At 43.7% G+C, this 15,810-nt stretch overlaps 1 long non-coding RNA gene across 19 annotated transcripts in view; it reads left to right on the top strand.

The window, feature by feature from the left end:
* Window positions 1–15,810, top strand: part of LOC112660079 (uncharacterized) — a 41,783-nt gene that overhangs the window by 18,034 nt on the left and 7,939 nt on the right. For 12 of the 19 annotated variants that reach the window (XR_007407433.1, XR_007407421.1, XR_007407409.1 and 9 more), the window contains 2 exons: window positions 12,126–13,581; window positions 13,668–15,722. This is a non-coding gene — a long non-coding RNA (uncharacterized LOC112660079). Of the gene's footprint in view, window positions 1–12,125; window positions 13,585–13,667; window positions 15,723–15,810 lie in introns of all 19 variants that reach the window. The other 7 variants (XR_007407432.1, XR_007407436.1, XR_007407419.1 and 4 more) reach the window with 7 other exon arrangements.

Here is a 15,810-nt window from a genome sequence, read left to right as displayed (position 1 = left end):
TTTATTTATTCATGAGAGACAAACATAGGCGGAGGGAGAAGCAGGCTCCATGCAGGGAGCTTGATGCGGGACTTGATTCCAGGACTCCAGGATCATGCCCTGGGCTGGAGGCAGGCACTAAAACTGCTCAGCCACCCAGGGATCCCCTATTGTGGACATTAAATGAGATAATGCATGTTAGATACCTACCAGGGTGCCCGGACACAGTAAGTGTTCAACAAATGCTTATGTATTATTATTAGGATGTGTAATCTAGATAGTAATATAACACATATAGTTTTTATTATATCTTATTTATATAAAAGTGCAAAGAAATAGGATTGTTATTATTAGTAGTATATACATTATATATTACTATAATGCATATATTTATTTTGATATCTTATTTACATATGAGTATAACAAATAAATAGGATTATTACTATTACCATTATTAGTATATATTCATATAATGCATATTATTATTATATATTATTTACTTGAGAGTATAATAAATGAACAGAATTATTATTGCTATGATTAGTAAATATATCCTATATATTTAGTATAATGATATATTTATTTTTATATCTTATTTACATATGAATATAATAAACAGGATTATTACTATCACCATTATGATTAGCATATATATTCTATTTATTAGTATAATACATATATTTATTATCATATATTATTTATATGAGCATAATAAATGAGTAGGATTATTTTTATTACTCTTAGTAGTTATGTATCTTATATATTTGTCTGACACATATATTTATTATATATTACTTACAAACAAGTATAACAAACAGGATTATTGTTACTATTCTTCTTATTATTATATTGTCCCTAAACTCCCATCATGCTCTTCAAGGGCTCCACCTGACTTATCCCCAAACTGACCATTTGTTTAGAAGGATTGGCACGCAAACTCTGTCTTTGGGATCTGCTCACCTGAGCCTTCAGCTTCTTGAACGTGGAAGAGAAATGTTCCCACTCTGCTCTTCCTTGAGCCTGGTTCTCCCTCTGCAGTCACAGGGGAAGTATTTACTAAGTAAATCCTCAATCCACTTCCAAAGCAAGGAAGCTGCAGTTAATTTCATATGCGGGGAGAGAGCCCATGGCTCAACATTAGTATCCTAATTTATGAAGAGTGAAATAAACTCCAGACTTGGCCAGCTGATTCAGGTGAGGGGATAATAGAATAGCAAGCAACACCCTGCCAAGTAACTCAAATTGTATAAAATAAAATTCAGCAATATTTAAAAGTAATTCAGCTCATTTGAAGCTTCTAGCCATTCCCAAACTCAGTAATAACTAAAGCATGCAGCGTAATGAATAAAATGAAAATGTGACCTGGGATCTCACCATTTATTTAGAACTGAGAAACTGAAAATTGCTCTCTCTAACTGATGGGCCTAAAGTTATTACTTCATTCACTTAAGCATTTTACATAAGGCAATTCTCTGATGATAAATCACATTGAAATTGATTTCAGTTTAAAAATGAAAAAAAATCCACATTAACATGTGGACGCTTAAAGATCTGTAGATCTGAATTATTGGGGTGCTCATGCTAAGAATGGATGACAAATTGAAAAATAAGCATGTACTCACTTTTAGAAAATAAATCTGCTCCTCAGAACCACCCATTATGCAAGGAAAAATAAACTGCCTCTCATTTCATTAGGAAAACTCATTTGCATCAACATTTATACTTACATATGTAATAATGCATGGTCCCAGCCTGAATACAAGGTGGTAATTCAATCAAAAAGCTCCGTTGATATGCTATCATAAACAGCAAAAATGGAAACAGAGCCTTGGGAATAAATCACCCTCTTACTATTCAGCTGGGACCATACTGGGCTATTTTACACTACATGCATTGGTGCAATATTTCACAAATATAAAAAACTGTATTTTCCTTTTATTTACTGACATGTGGCTGTTGAACTGGCAGCTTATGGGACTCCAGCAGGTGCAGGGATGGATCCCAGTGGTGGAATCAGACGGCAAGCGATGACAATAAGGCAATTAAAAATTTTTTAATTAAAATAATTTTAATCAAAATTTCGAGGGAAAAAAAAGACACTTGAAATTTTAATCCAAAGCATAAGGTTTATACACACATCTCCATTTGGAGGGAAGAAACCCTGGTGAAAATTAGCATCATTTTCAATGCAGCCATATTTTCAGTTGCTAATTAGACATCTTCTCTTGGCTGATCATATAATTTAGAAAATGGGTAAGTGGCATTTTACAAGTCTTTACAAGGTTATTTCTTAGACAGTGTTGAGTAATCTGGGTGGCATGGTACATGCTGTTTCCTCTGCCTGGAATATTCCTCCAGTGTATCCTCCTGCGGCTGGCTCCTTATCATTCAATTTTGAATGCATTTTCTCACTGAGGCTTCCTTAATTTCCTCCCTGTCACTGACCCTGCCCATCGTTCTCCTACATCATCCTGTTTTTTTTTTTTTTAAGATTTTATTTATTCATGAGAGATGCAGAGAGAGAGAGGCAGAGACACAGACAGAGGGAGAAGCAGGCTCCAAGCAGGGAGCCCGATGTGGGACTCGATCCTGGGACTCCAGGGGTCAAAGGCAGACGCTTAACCCCTGAGCTACCCAGGCATCCCCCCATTCTGGTTTTTAAAAAAACATTATTGCAGGAATCTTTAAGCATGTATTTTTTTTAAGATTTTATATATTCATTCATGAGAGACACAGGGAGAGGCAGAGACAAAGGCAGAGGGAGAAGCAGGCTCCCTGCGGGGAGCCCGATGTGGGACTCCATCCCAGGACCCCGGGATCACTACCTGAGCAGAAGGCAGATGCTCAACCACTGAGCCACCCAGGCACCTCTCTTTAAGCATATTTAAAAGTAAAGAGAATAATGAGAATGAGTCTCAGTTTCAGCATCACTGACACTTGGTCCCCGCTTCGTTTTCCTCTCCGCGGCCCCCCACTCCACCCCTGCCCGCGGCCCCTGGCTACCTTCTCTCATGCCCTGCAAATTCAAAGCACATTCAGAACATAGTGTCCTTCCCTCTGGAAATCTGTTGGTGTGTTTCCCCAAAATAGAAGGACTTTAAAAAAATATAATCATAACATCATTATCACATCACAATTTTTTATCACAATTTTTAAATTCATAGTAATTACTATCCATATCACCACATCACCAGGCAAAGTGTTCACATTTACCCAATTTGTTTGAATTGGGATCCAAATGAGGCCCAGTCCTTGTAATTTTCTGTGCTATATCAGTCTTTAGGATTTTCTTACATCTCTTTCTATTTTTTCACTTGCAGTTTTTTGGGGGAGGATATAGTTGTGTTAAGCTAGGTCAGAGGTGCCTGGGTGGCTCAGTCAGTTAAGCATCTGCTTTTGGCTCAGGTCACGATCCCAGGGTCCTGGGATCCAGCCCCACATCAAGCTCCACACTCAGCAGGAAGTCTACTTCTCTTTCTGCCCCTCCTTCTTCTAGCGCTCTGTCTCAAAGTTTTTAAAATCTTTTTCTTTTTAAAGAAGCTAGATCATTTGTTTTGTAGAGTCTTCTATAATTTAGATTTGCTGATTGCATCCTATGGGTCATTTGATAAGTACCACTATCCCTTGTATATCCTGTAAATTGGTAATTAGGCCTAGAAGCTTGAGCAGATTCAAGTTCAATATGGTTTTGCAAGATCATTTCATTGGCAGTGTTGTGTTCTTTCAGTCGGAAGTATACACTATCTGTTTTATCTCTTTCCATAACATTACAACTCATTGGTATTCATTACCTAGATCCGTTGATTCATTAAGTCTTGCAAAAGTGATGCTCCACTTCCAACATTCCTTCTCCATTTATTAGCTAGAAAACTTTTATAAGGAAAAATTTTCCTTCATCAACTATATGGATACCCTGAGATACAAGTCATATAAAAAAGTAGGATAAATACTTGATTTATCAGTTTTTCCAAAGATTTAAGTGGTTCCCTAGAATTCCCCAAAGGGACCAATGACTCAGTGATTGATCTATAACTATCTGTCTAGCAACTATCTGTATCTATCTATGTATCTATCTAGGACCAAAGTGACCTTATTGTAAGTAAATTTATTTAGGGGGACATATAAATGTGGTTAAAAAATAAGTCAATTAAATTATAGAGGAAGTAGGACAAAGATATGTCCCAAATTGGGACAGTTGTAAGTAAGTGATGGAAGTTTGGAAAATGTTGCCTTAGAAAGCAGTTCTCACCAGGGTTGGGTAGGGGTTAGGAAGAACTGGGTTTGATCCATATCAGCCAATGGTATGAGCCTACCTGTTGTTAGAATTGATCCACCAACGGAGGGAGGTCAGCTTGGAACCTGGGAAGCACTGATACGAGGAGGCAGAATGAGATGAACCTACAGGAGGGGATAGCCTGTCCCATCAGAGTTCTGATGCCCCTGCAGGGCCAACCTGCAAAGGGTCAGAGGCGCTGGACTGTCCTCACATTTTCTTTTTTTTTTTTTTTTAAGATTTTATTTATTTATTCATGAGAGACACACACACAGAGAGAGAGCGAGGCAGAGACACAGGCAGAGGGAGAAGCAGGCTTCATGCAGAAGCCTGATGTGGGACTCGATCCCAGGACTCCAAGATCACGCCCTGGACCGAAGGCAGGCGCTAAACCACTGAGCCACCCAGGGATCCCCTGTCCTCACATTTTCTTTTATTCATCCAGCAATGGACACTTAGGTTGTTTTTATGTCTTGGCTGTTGTGAATAATGCTGCAATGAGTGTGGGGTAGAGATATTTCTTCAAGATAATAATTTCATTTCCTTGGACTAATGCTTAGAAATGGAATTGTTGGATCATATGGTAGTTCTATTTCTAATTTTTTGGGGGAACATCCATATTATTTTCCCTGGTGGTTGCACCAATTACATTCCCACCGAGAGTGCACCAGGATTCACTCTTCTCTACATCCTCCTAATGCTTGTTATCTCTAGCCTGTTTGGTAATGGCCATCCTAACAGTGTGAAGTGATATCTCATGATTTGCGTGTCCCTGATGATGAGTGGAGTTGGGCTCCTTTTCATGTATCTGTTGGCCCTTTGTATGTCTTTTTGGGAAAAACAAGTCTATTCAGTTTCTTTGTCCAGTTTTTAATCTTTTACGTTGGGAATTGTATGAGTTCCGTATATATTTTCATTTTTAACCTCTTATCAGAGATAAGGTTTGCAAATATCTTCTGCTCTTCCCTGGGCTGCCTTTTGATTTTGTTGGTTTTCTCTGCTGGGCAGAAGCTTTTTAGTTTGATGTAGTCCTAACCTGTTTATTTTTGCTTTTGTTGCTTGTGCTTTCGATGCCATATCCAAAAAAATCATTGCCAAGACCAATGTCAAGGAGCTTTCCCCGGTTTCCTTCCTCCGCCCTCTTTGAGGTTAGTCATGGTCATGTGATTTGCATTGGCCAATAAAATGTGAGCAAGTGACCCCAGTGAGGATTTGTCATGTGCTCTCCCCCTGCCACTGCAATCTACTACATTACAAAGGTGCCTATTCTCTTAGCCTAGATCCTGGAGTGAGGATGATCCTTGCAGATTGGGTAGGGAGTCCCCTACCCAACCTGCAATGGACATGGAGCATTGGTAAGGAATGAAGATTGTGGAAGTAAGCCATTAAGATATGAAAGTGTGTGTTACTATTACCTTGACTGTTACAGATAGGCACAGGTGGGTGGATGGCTGGTGGAAAGTATTCTCTGGAAAGATAGAATCCAGCCCAGAATGTCTCAACCCTGGCACTGTTGATATTTGGCCTCCATAATTCTTTGTTATAAAGGGGCTGCCCTGTGTACAGTAGGATGTTTAGCAGCATCTCTGGCCTCTACCTATTAGGCGTCAGTGCCACTCCCTTCCCGAGTTGTGACAACCAAAAATGTTTCTAGAAGATTATTATATGTTTCCCGGTTGGAGGGCCACACTCACCCCCATTTGAGAAGTCCTGCTCCAGACAGAACACGGCAAATTCAGCAAATACGTATGGGTCAGGGTGGGGCTGAGAGAACAGGGAATGGAGGAAAATGAGGCAGGAAAAGAAACGGGAACAACTCATGACAAGAGATTCAGGCTGCGGACAGACGTCATCAAATCTGTGCTTTGGAAAGATCGTCCTGGCTGTTCTGGATCACTCTGAAGTTTCCAGGCCTCTTGCCAGTGAGCCTGATCCCAGCGAAGTGACATGTGGGAGTTGCTGCCCACAGCACAAGTCCTAGTTAGCATGAATTAGTGTACTGGTTTGCATGAGCCCATCCCAAACACGGTCTGTCACCACTGGGTTCAGCATGAGCTTCTGGAAGTGAAGTGGCAGTGGGGTGACTGCACCCATTTAATACATGGGGAATTATAAGGCTCAGATAAGAGAAGTAACTACCCAGGGCAGCATGGCTAGGAAATCCACATCAATGGCACAAGACTGAAGACTTTTGCAACACACAGCCCATGCTTGACTCCAGTGAAGGGTGAACATAGATTTGAGATGAGTAGGAGAAAGAACTTTCTGACACTGAGTCATCGTAGAAGTGGTGTTTCTCACGATACTCCTACATATGGCTTATGCACGGCAAACACTCTTCAAGAAACCTTAGCAATATCCCCTCACTTAATCTGCATAAAACCCTATATGGTAGGCACTATTGTTATCCTCTGTAATATGCATGGAGAAAACAAGGCAGAGAGAGTTCACATAATTCATCCAAGCTGTAGAGCTGGGATTCAAACATGATTTGTCCATAGGCCGAACTATATTGCAGTGCTACCTCTTAGAGATCTTATCATGTTGTGGGCTTCCAGCCACTGGAAATTTCAGCCAAGGCTGCTCATTTTACTAAATGAGATAGGACATGTAAAAACACCAAGTATGGCGCTTACCACATACCAAATGCCCAAGCTCTGGAAACCGACCTTTCAGGGGGTTCCCGCATGGATGCTGAGAGCACTAGAAGTCTCTTGAGGCCCCTTGCAGCTGGTGTTGCTATCAGCATCCCCACAGAGGCATAAGCAGCCCTGCACCCTCCAGGGCTAGTCTTGCCAGGAGAAAGCCAACAGCTTGGACAAGCACCACGGCACAGAAACCTGAGCAGCTTACATGGCATAGCACCTGCCATGCGCCAGACCACATTCTGAGCAAACAGCCAAGCATTAACTCATTCAATCCTCCAACAATCCAGACTCAAATACTGTTATCACTTGGGGTTTACAGATCAGGAGGCAAAAGCTAAAGGAGATCAAGTAACTTGCCCAGGAACTAAAACGAGACTCAGATTTTTTTTACACAGTGATGCTGAAGTTACAGACTCAGAGGCTGGTCCTGAAGCCACCACCTAGTTTAGAATCGAAATGGGCCTAGATGTTATACGTTCACAAAAGCGACTCCAGTTGGAGAAAGTCAGATATTCAAGAAAGGGATGCTCACCTGTCAGTGATAAAACCAGAGGCAGAGCCTGGGTGGTGAGAGCTGTAGCAGTAAAGAGGCCCTGTGCTTGGTCTATAAAGAGCTCAGAATCCAGGCAGGGAGAACCAAGGCAGTAGGAAGTCTCTCAGAAAGAAGGGAGGACCTGGTTAGTGCCATCACAGAATGGATACCGCCCGTCTGCATTTCAGAGACTCGTTGCACGCCCCACCTCCTTTTAATTCTATCAGCAGCAAGGAACAAAGCCAACCTTACCAGTGGAGTTCTGAGTGGCCTCAACAATTCACGGAGACCTTGATACCCTGGAGAGCAAGGAATGCTCCGTTTGTTAACTATATCTCCTGCAACCGCATGCACACACACCTGCAGGTGCACACATGTGCACACACGCATATGCACACGTGCAGCAGGAAAAGGCATCAGCAGCACTGCCATTGCCTCAAGGGCTCTTGATGGTCAGGTGGGAGGAGCAGAGGCCTGAGTCTGGACACTTCCACCATCCCCCTGTTAGAGCACCTGCTTTGTGCCATGCCCTGGGATTAGTTAAAGCCAAAGGTTAATTTTTTAATTAATTTATTTTTTAAAAAGATTTCATTATTTATTCATGAGAGACACACAGAGGCAGAGACACAGGCAGAAGGAGAAGCAGGCTCCCTATGGGGAGCCTGATGTGGGACTCCATCCCAGGACCCCAGGATCACAACTTGAACCAAGGCAGATGAGACACTCAACCACTGAGCGCCCAGGTGCCCCAAGCCAGAGATTTAAACGAAAGGTGTGTGAGGTGCCAGGGAGCAATGATAGGATGTTTTCTCTGAGTGGCCTGGTCAGTGGAGGCAGGACTCTGTCCTCTTTAACCTTCAGATGCCCAGGCCCTTACGGTGTCAGCCACACAGAGTCAGCCAACAATACACATCTCTTGAACGGCTGAATGAAGAGGTCTGTGACCTTGGCCAAGGTCAGCTTCTTCCTGGCTAGCATGAGGACTCTGCAACCCTCCGGGAGGATGCCTTGTGGAAGGTCTAATGAATGAACGTCTGGGAGAGGCTTCCAGGAGTGCAAGGCAGGTGCCCACTTCCTAGGGAAAGAATCTACTTTCTGAAAATGGACCTATTCACCAGATCTCCTGTAACCATGAGAGAATAAGCTTCATCGTGCAGTTCTGAGTTTTTATTTTACTCTCTGGCTTGCTCCCAGCGAGTGAGCAGAGCTTCCTCGTCCTCTGACCCCCAGCTAGTAGGCCTGCAGAATGTTTGGGGGCACCCCCACCCCCATGCAGCTCAGCCTGTGGGCAGCCCACTTTCCCTTCCTCCGCTCGTCTCTCCAGCACGCGCCATAAAACCTTTCGCTGGACCACGGAAAGGCAGCACTGCCTCAAATGCTGGGTGATTCAGGAAGCTTCTTTCTCATTTTAATTGGTTTCCTAATTGGACTGTTTATGGGGTGTGCAATAGCCTGGGATGAAAAGGCTAGGCGAGCAATTATGTGCCTGGCATTCCTATCTGGCAGGAGTTAATACTTTCATAACAAGAAGGAGAAACCCCCGAAGTTCACCAAAATGCCATGGTTTTGTTCTCAAGAAATACCTAGATTTTGAAACAATCCCCCAAGTCAGAAATGGTGTCAAGCCCTGCTTACCCAGTAGCAAGTGGGCGCTTCGTGAGTCTTTGGGTTCCTTTTTGATTTAGTGGAACTTGCAGAACGGGGGGCTCTCTGGGGCCTGTCAGGTTTATAACTGTGCACTCCCTTCCTGGCTGCAGATAAGGGGGTAAGGAGGGCCCTTGAGGGGCCTGATTGATTCTCTGGAACGAAGGTTTGTCTTCCCTGGCGGGATGGATGACTTCATTCTGGTAGATGAGGTCACCCGAGTCAAGGCAATAAAGTGTCTGATATTCACATGAAAGCCAGTTTTCAAAGCAGCCTCTGAAGGCAGGCCTCCCCGTGCCCCCATTTGCCTATACTCCATCAGCAAGCTGTGTCTACACTAAGACCCTTCTTTCCTTGGTACAATTTATTCCAGAAACTCCCCTCCCCACCACCAAGAAAATTCTGAAATTGGATGGTTCTGATTTATAAAAATTTGGGGACGGGGCGCTGTGCAGAAAACCTGTCCTTAATGACTTGGACATTTGGCTGAAAGAGGCTGAGTGATGTTTTCCCAGAGGAAAGTATATTCTAAACACTCCACATCATTTCAGCTGGGTCTTTGGTTGTTTTCAACAAGCTCACTGGGCTCTTTCAGCCCTGGAAGTCCCTGGTATCAATTTTCTGGTAGAGAGCAGATCGGGAACATAGCTGTGGTCTAATCCTGTAGATTACAAGTAACTTTTTCATAATGCTGCTGCGCTGACATGGCAACACTGGGGGAAGGTTTGGTTTGGGGGGGGGACAGAAAAGAATTTGTTTTCCAAGAAAGGAAGAAGAGGGATGCCTGGGTGGCTCAGTGGTTGAGCGTCTGCCTTCAGCTCAGGTCATGGTTCCAGAGTCCGGGGATCGAGTCCCACGTGGGGCTTCCCGCAGGGAACCTGCTTCTCTCTCTGCCTCTCTCTCTGTCTCTCATGAATAAATAAATAAAATCTCTTTAAAAAAAAAAAAAGGAAAAAAAAAAGGAAAGATGCTCTCTATGTCAGCAAATTTGAAATCTTAGTCCCCAGGGCAAAGTCTGATTATGATTTGGGTTTTGAACTGATCTTATTTGGTCCCATTTGACGTGCTTTCTAGAAACTGGTTCAGCACTTGGTGCTTGGTGTTGGATCTGAGTCATTAGCCAACTTCCCCAAGCATTGGTTTGTTATGTTAAGTAGTTCCCACCCGAATGCAAATAAGGAAATTCTCCTGTATTTTATAGAAATTGAGATGCTCTCAGTCTGAGATGTAACATCGGTGTATGTGTCTTGGAGAAAGGAAGACCAGTGGGTATTTAAACCATATCCCAAACCTTTCTTATCATTTGGAATTTCTGTTGAAGAAGTTTTTGGAGGTTTTGTTTAGACATAGATTTTTATCACGTATCATCCTTGGCATTCATAAAAAAATGGAAGTGGGATATATCAGTTAAAGCAGTGACAACCAGGTCATGACCACTACTTGGCTGGAAGCAATTGTAAGAAACCATCAATTGAAAGATGCATGATGACCTTAGAGATGGTCAGATGAGACCTGGTGTGTGTTATAGCAGAGGGAACACGGGAGCTTGGCACAAGTAACTGCTCAATAAAGTACAATCATTATAGTATTAATTATTAATCCTGAGGGGACTTGTAATGTGTGTAATTGCAAATTTTCTCCTTTTCCACTTTTTATCACAAGGGAGATTTCAACAAGTTTAATGTCTGGGTTTTCCGGGACAAAGGCAGTGCTTGCCACCTGTCCCACAGTACCCTGGGGTCTGACAGCCAGGATCTCTTCCGGTAATTCCACTGGGGGTCATCATTGACCCCATGTAGGTCACATGTCCACCCTGAAGCCTGGATTTGGGATGTTCTGGTTTGCCAGACTTGAATCAAGTGCCCACCTCTGCAGCCAGGGCTGGAATCAGCCTTATCTCAGCATTCTCATGCAGAGGGAGTGGGAAGGAGTGGTTTCCCCCGGAGGAGGATCAAGGTGATGATGCATTACCATAAACAGGAGAGATGGCTGTGGGCAGTTAAAGCCACTTCATTGGATTCAACTTGGCACTCAGACATCCACCTTGATGAGCCACCTTGAGCCCAGTCCTTCCCAGGAATTCAGGAAGCCCCTGATACCCTCAGTTCCCCCATGAGGACCTGGAGAACTCACAAGACCCTGGCAAGCAGTAAATAAGGCACAGGGTTACTGGACAGAGGACTCCCAGCTCCCCATGTGAGACAGTCATGGAGCACTGCATCTCTTCCCAAACACATGTGCAAGGATGGCAGGGGCCAGTGCTGAGCATTCCTGGAAGGGGCTTCCAGCTACACTCAGCAAGATCACCACCCAACTGTGCTTGTGCTTCCTCTTTCATATTGCTGGCTATTGAAAAAAAAAAAATGTAGTCAAACACATCTGAAATACTTCAGCTAGGTTAACATTCCTAAAAAAGACAGAGGCCATCAGTTAAAGAGATTGAGAAAAATGTGTCAGCTGCTCATTTGTTAATGGGGAATTCTAGCTTTATCCCTTAAATACCCACCCCTTCAAGAAATATGCTAGCTTTAAGTTTTTCTAGCTGTAAAACATCACATAACTTGCAGAGATGAATTTCCAATATTATCAAATCTACTGTCGTATTTCCCAAAATGTGGGTGTGAGTGTGATGTGAAAAAAATAACTACTGTCAAATAAGTTTGGGAAATACTGTAATCATTTGTTGCAGAACTTCTCAGAGACTTTGATGATAATGGTGTTACTCAATAGTTGCTGTATTATTATTAGCACATCTATGTGTCGTTCACAAATAGTTAATTTTCTCAACAATATCTTTATAAGGTAAGGAATATAATAATATCATTCCCATTTTATAGTCAAGGGAAATGAGGCACATGTGTTCAGTGACTTGCACAAGGATGTGGCCAGAATTCAAATCCAGGCTGACCCCAGAGCTCACATTCTTTTAAGCTCTGAAACCACACTTAACACCACTTGAGTGTTGATATGCTTCATGAGTTTCCAACGGAAAAAGGAGAAAAAGTTGATTTTTTTCAAATTCATTTGACACAAATCCTTTCTTTTATAGGATCTCATGAAGTTAAGCTTGCACACATCCTGTGTTGGAAAATGCTAGCCTACAACAATTGCTCAGTTTTCTAAGCTCCACTGAGCCCATATTTATGGACCATGAACACCTAGCATATTCCAGGTGCTGCATCTGTGACTGGGGTAAGGCAAGATTCCCACCCTCGGGGAACCCACCATCTAGAAGATAAAAGGACAGATACTTCGGTGCCATGTTGGACATAAGAAAAACAGGTTGTGGATGGGGGGGCAAGGAAATCAACTCTATCTGGGGATATAGGCTATTAAAAAAGGAGGTGGGCCTTACAGGGTGAGTAGAACCCACCAACCAAAGAAAAAGGGACAAGATCATTGCAAGTGAGGAAGAAGCACAGCTACTTCTACTCCTCCCCTGTGGTAATGTTTCAGAAAGAAATGCCATCTGGAATGTTACAGGAGGCCTCAGAATTGCTTGTGAACTCTCTAACTCTTGTGAACTCTTTTCTCTCGAAGCCCCTCTAACCAGGAAGATGGCACACAGGTGATGCTGGGTCCCTGTCCCGTGGGAAGGTGGCTCGCCAGACTCGATCACCCTTACTTGTCTCCAAAAGGTGCCAACTGAGTTTTGTGAGGTCTTGAGCATCATCCAGAAGCAGATCTCATCACCGATGGGGCAAGGCTGCTCTGCACAATGACCTTATGTGGTGGTTTTAAAATAGGACTTTCTTTGACTCTCTCCTTTGAAAAGATAGAGGCTTAGTTCCCTCCCCTTGCATGTGGGTCAGATTCAGTCACTTAATTTTTTAAAAAGATTTTATTTATTTATTTGAGAGAGAGAGAGAGAGAGAGAGAAAGAGAGAACAAGTGGTGGGGAGGAGCAGAGGGAGAGAGAGCCAGAAAAGCAGAACTTTGCAGGGCTGTATCCCAGGACCCTGAGATCATGACCTGAGCTGAAGGCAGATGCTTAACCCACTGAGCCACTCAGGTGCTCCTAGTGACTTGATTTTAATGAAAACAACATGACCAAAGGGATTCTCTTTGGCTTCTGGGGCTAGGTCATAAAAAGCCTATACAGCTTCTGCCTGGCTATGTCTCTGTCTCTCTCCCTCTCTCTCTCTTCATATTTCCCTGTCTGTCTCTTTGTGTGCCTCCCTGTCTCTCTGCATCTCTGTCTCTCTATGTCTCTATCTGTGTGTATGTCTCTATCTCTCTCTGTGTCTCTGTCCCTCTCTGACTCAGTCTCTTGATGTGTCTGTCTCTTTCTGTGTGGGTCTCTGTCTCTTGTTTATCTCTCTTCCCCACTCTGGACACTCATGTCTGGAATGCAGCCACCATGTCTTGAAGAAGCCCAGACCACCTGGAGAAGCCACATGGAAGGATTCCCCGGCTCGTCCCAGCTCAGCTCACCACCAGTGCAGCCACACATGGAATCACGTGATGAGTGCCCTGAAGCCACCCAAATTTAGCTCCACAGCCAGGTAGTTGTAGTGGTCAGAGATGGGGAGTATCCAGAGAATTCCTCTCTTTCTAAAATGCCTACTTGTGTGTATCTCTTATTCACTAGGCCCCATGTGAAGAGAACCACAGGAAAAATGCAGAGGACAGCACATTTATTGGGGGCCTTGGGACCTAAGAGTGCCCAGGTCCAGAAAGTTCTAAGATTTTGGCTCATACAGAGGCTTTAGAACCTTTTTAGCAGATACCATGCAAATTCCACCAATGCTCAAAGCACAGTAGTGATGAAAAGCCTTTCAAAAGGAGTTGGAGACCTCCATGGCTCAACCAGGCACTCCTGGGCATATTCAGTCTGCTTTGCTGACTCTTGCCAACTGGCGGAAGTTTCTCTTCACTCAAGACCAGCCACTTCCCTGGAGGATCGGTGACAAAGCAGCTCCAGTGTAGCTGGGGAAATCCTGACCTTGGCCTCTGATAGTTCCTGAACCCCTCTACACAGGGGCAGGTGCTGGGTGAGGACTGTGCAGAGGAGGGAGGAGGCCATCACGCCACCCTTCGTGAGCTTCCAACCAACGCCACCCTTCTAGCCTTGGTTGGGTGAAAGCTGCTGGAGGCCACTGTCCCAGCGCAGACACTGCCAAGCTGTCAGCTTTCAATTACGGGTTGGAAGAATCTTTCCCAATCTTTCTCCTTGGAGGAAGGTAATTGGGTGTACCTTTTCTTAAATGCTTTAAGAGCCAGGATTGAAATTAAAAGAGTTTTCTCTTCAACTGTTAAAGAGAGAGCTGAATTACCCAACAAAGGCAACGGTCTAAAGCATTCTGGGGAATGGGGGTTTTTGTCTTCATTATGGAGGAAGGACCTGCTGCTTGCCAGGCTCTGCGGAGCGACAGCTCTGAGCCAGGAGCTCTGGACCCTGGGTGGAAACAGGTGGTGAATAAGTAGTGGCTGAAATGGTTAATTACTATGGCAGTAAGTGGCACCGAGAAATACAGGGGACTCTGAGGGTGGCTATGGAGGGAGAGTCAAATGCACCCAGGGAGTCAGGATTCCCTGCTTCCTTCCATCTCAACCTTGTCGAGGCTGGTGCAAAAAAGTCCCTCCCTGAGCTTTGTGGCAGCCTTGTGAGAGACAGCTCAGAGGAAGGAAGGTTGCAGCCAGCTCCCCCCTTTCTTTATAACCAGCATCCATATCCTTCCCCACGGGGCGCCTTCAGCAGGTGCATGAATCCATCTCCCACACCCGCTGCCGTCCACACAAATAAAATCCTAAGAATGGCCAATATATTCTGAGCCAAGTCACAATAGCCCGCGAGAAGAAATGCATAAACTCATAACTTCAAACCTAGGCTATTTAGCATCCCATTAAAAATATTCAAAATATAAATCAAAATTCATAGGAATAAGTAATATTCAATTTAGAATTTATGGCATTTTAAAATAGGATGATTTCCTCAAATGTGCAATAAATTTGGTTTTGTGGAATTGCGCTTGCCACCTTATCATGACAGTTGCTTTATCTACACAGCCCACCAAAGCGGAGTCACTTTATAGAATCTAAATTCACAAATCAACTGTCGTCTTCACTTCACTGATTCATTGCTGATGGGCCTTTCACAAGGTAAAAAAAAAAAAAAAGAAATCCCTTCCGAGTTGACAAGAGTAATAAATGGGGAGGTGAGCGCTGCCCATCCATCCGCTGGCCCGCTGACCTGCCTATAGTGATACACAGCAGAATAAACTCATAAACCAGCCGCCTCTTTTGACCTCTCAGAGTAAATGGAAACAGAAGAGCGTTTATGATGATCACTCTGAGGACTGGGGGTCTGACCAGAGGATTATACAAACTCGAAGAGCACCTTGAAAACAGGAACCCAGGCCAGCCTGTGGAGAATCCAAAATTTTGAGATTTTTGGAGAGGTTTTCCCTTCATCAGTTTTCATTGTCCCCGCTGTTCTGTTGTTTATTCAGGTGAGAGAGTGCTGGTGCAGGACACACAACGGGGAAGGGGCGCCTCAGAGTCTTGCAGAGAAAACATGGCCTTAAGTCTTAGGAAGAAGGGAGGAAGGAAACTGACCAAATCAAAGCACACGTTTGTATTGCAGAGATGCCTAGAGCCGCCTGTGTGTAGTTTCTCCAAACAGCGAGTTCTAGACCCAGACAAGGTAAGGAGGACCCCTACTTTGTTAATGCAAGACATGATGATGATTAATAAATACACAGCCGTTAGTTCTTTACTAAAAAATATAAAAT

Source organism: Canis lupus, chromosome 2 (assembly GCF_003254725.2).
Source record: "Canis lupus dingo isolate Sandy chromosome 2, ASM325472v2, whole genome shotgun sequence".
Lineage (NCBI taxonomy): Eukaryota > Metazoa > Chordata > Mammalia > Carnivora > Canidae > Canis > Canis lupus.
The sequence above is the reverse complement of the archived record's forward strand: the minus strand, read 5'-3'. Positions and strand labels throughout refer to the sequence as shown.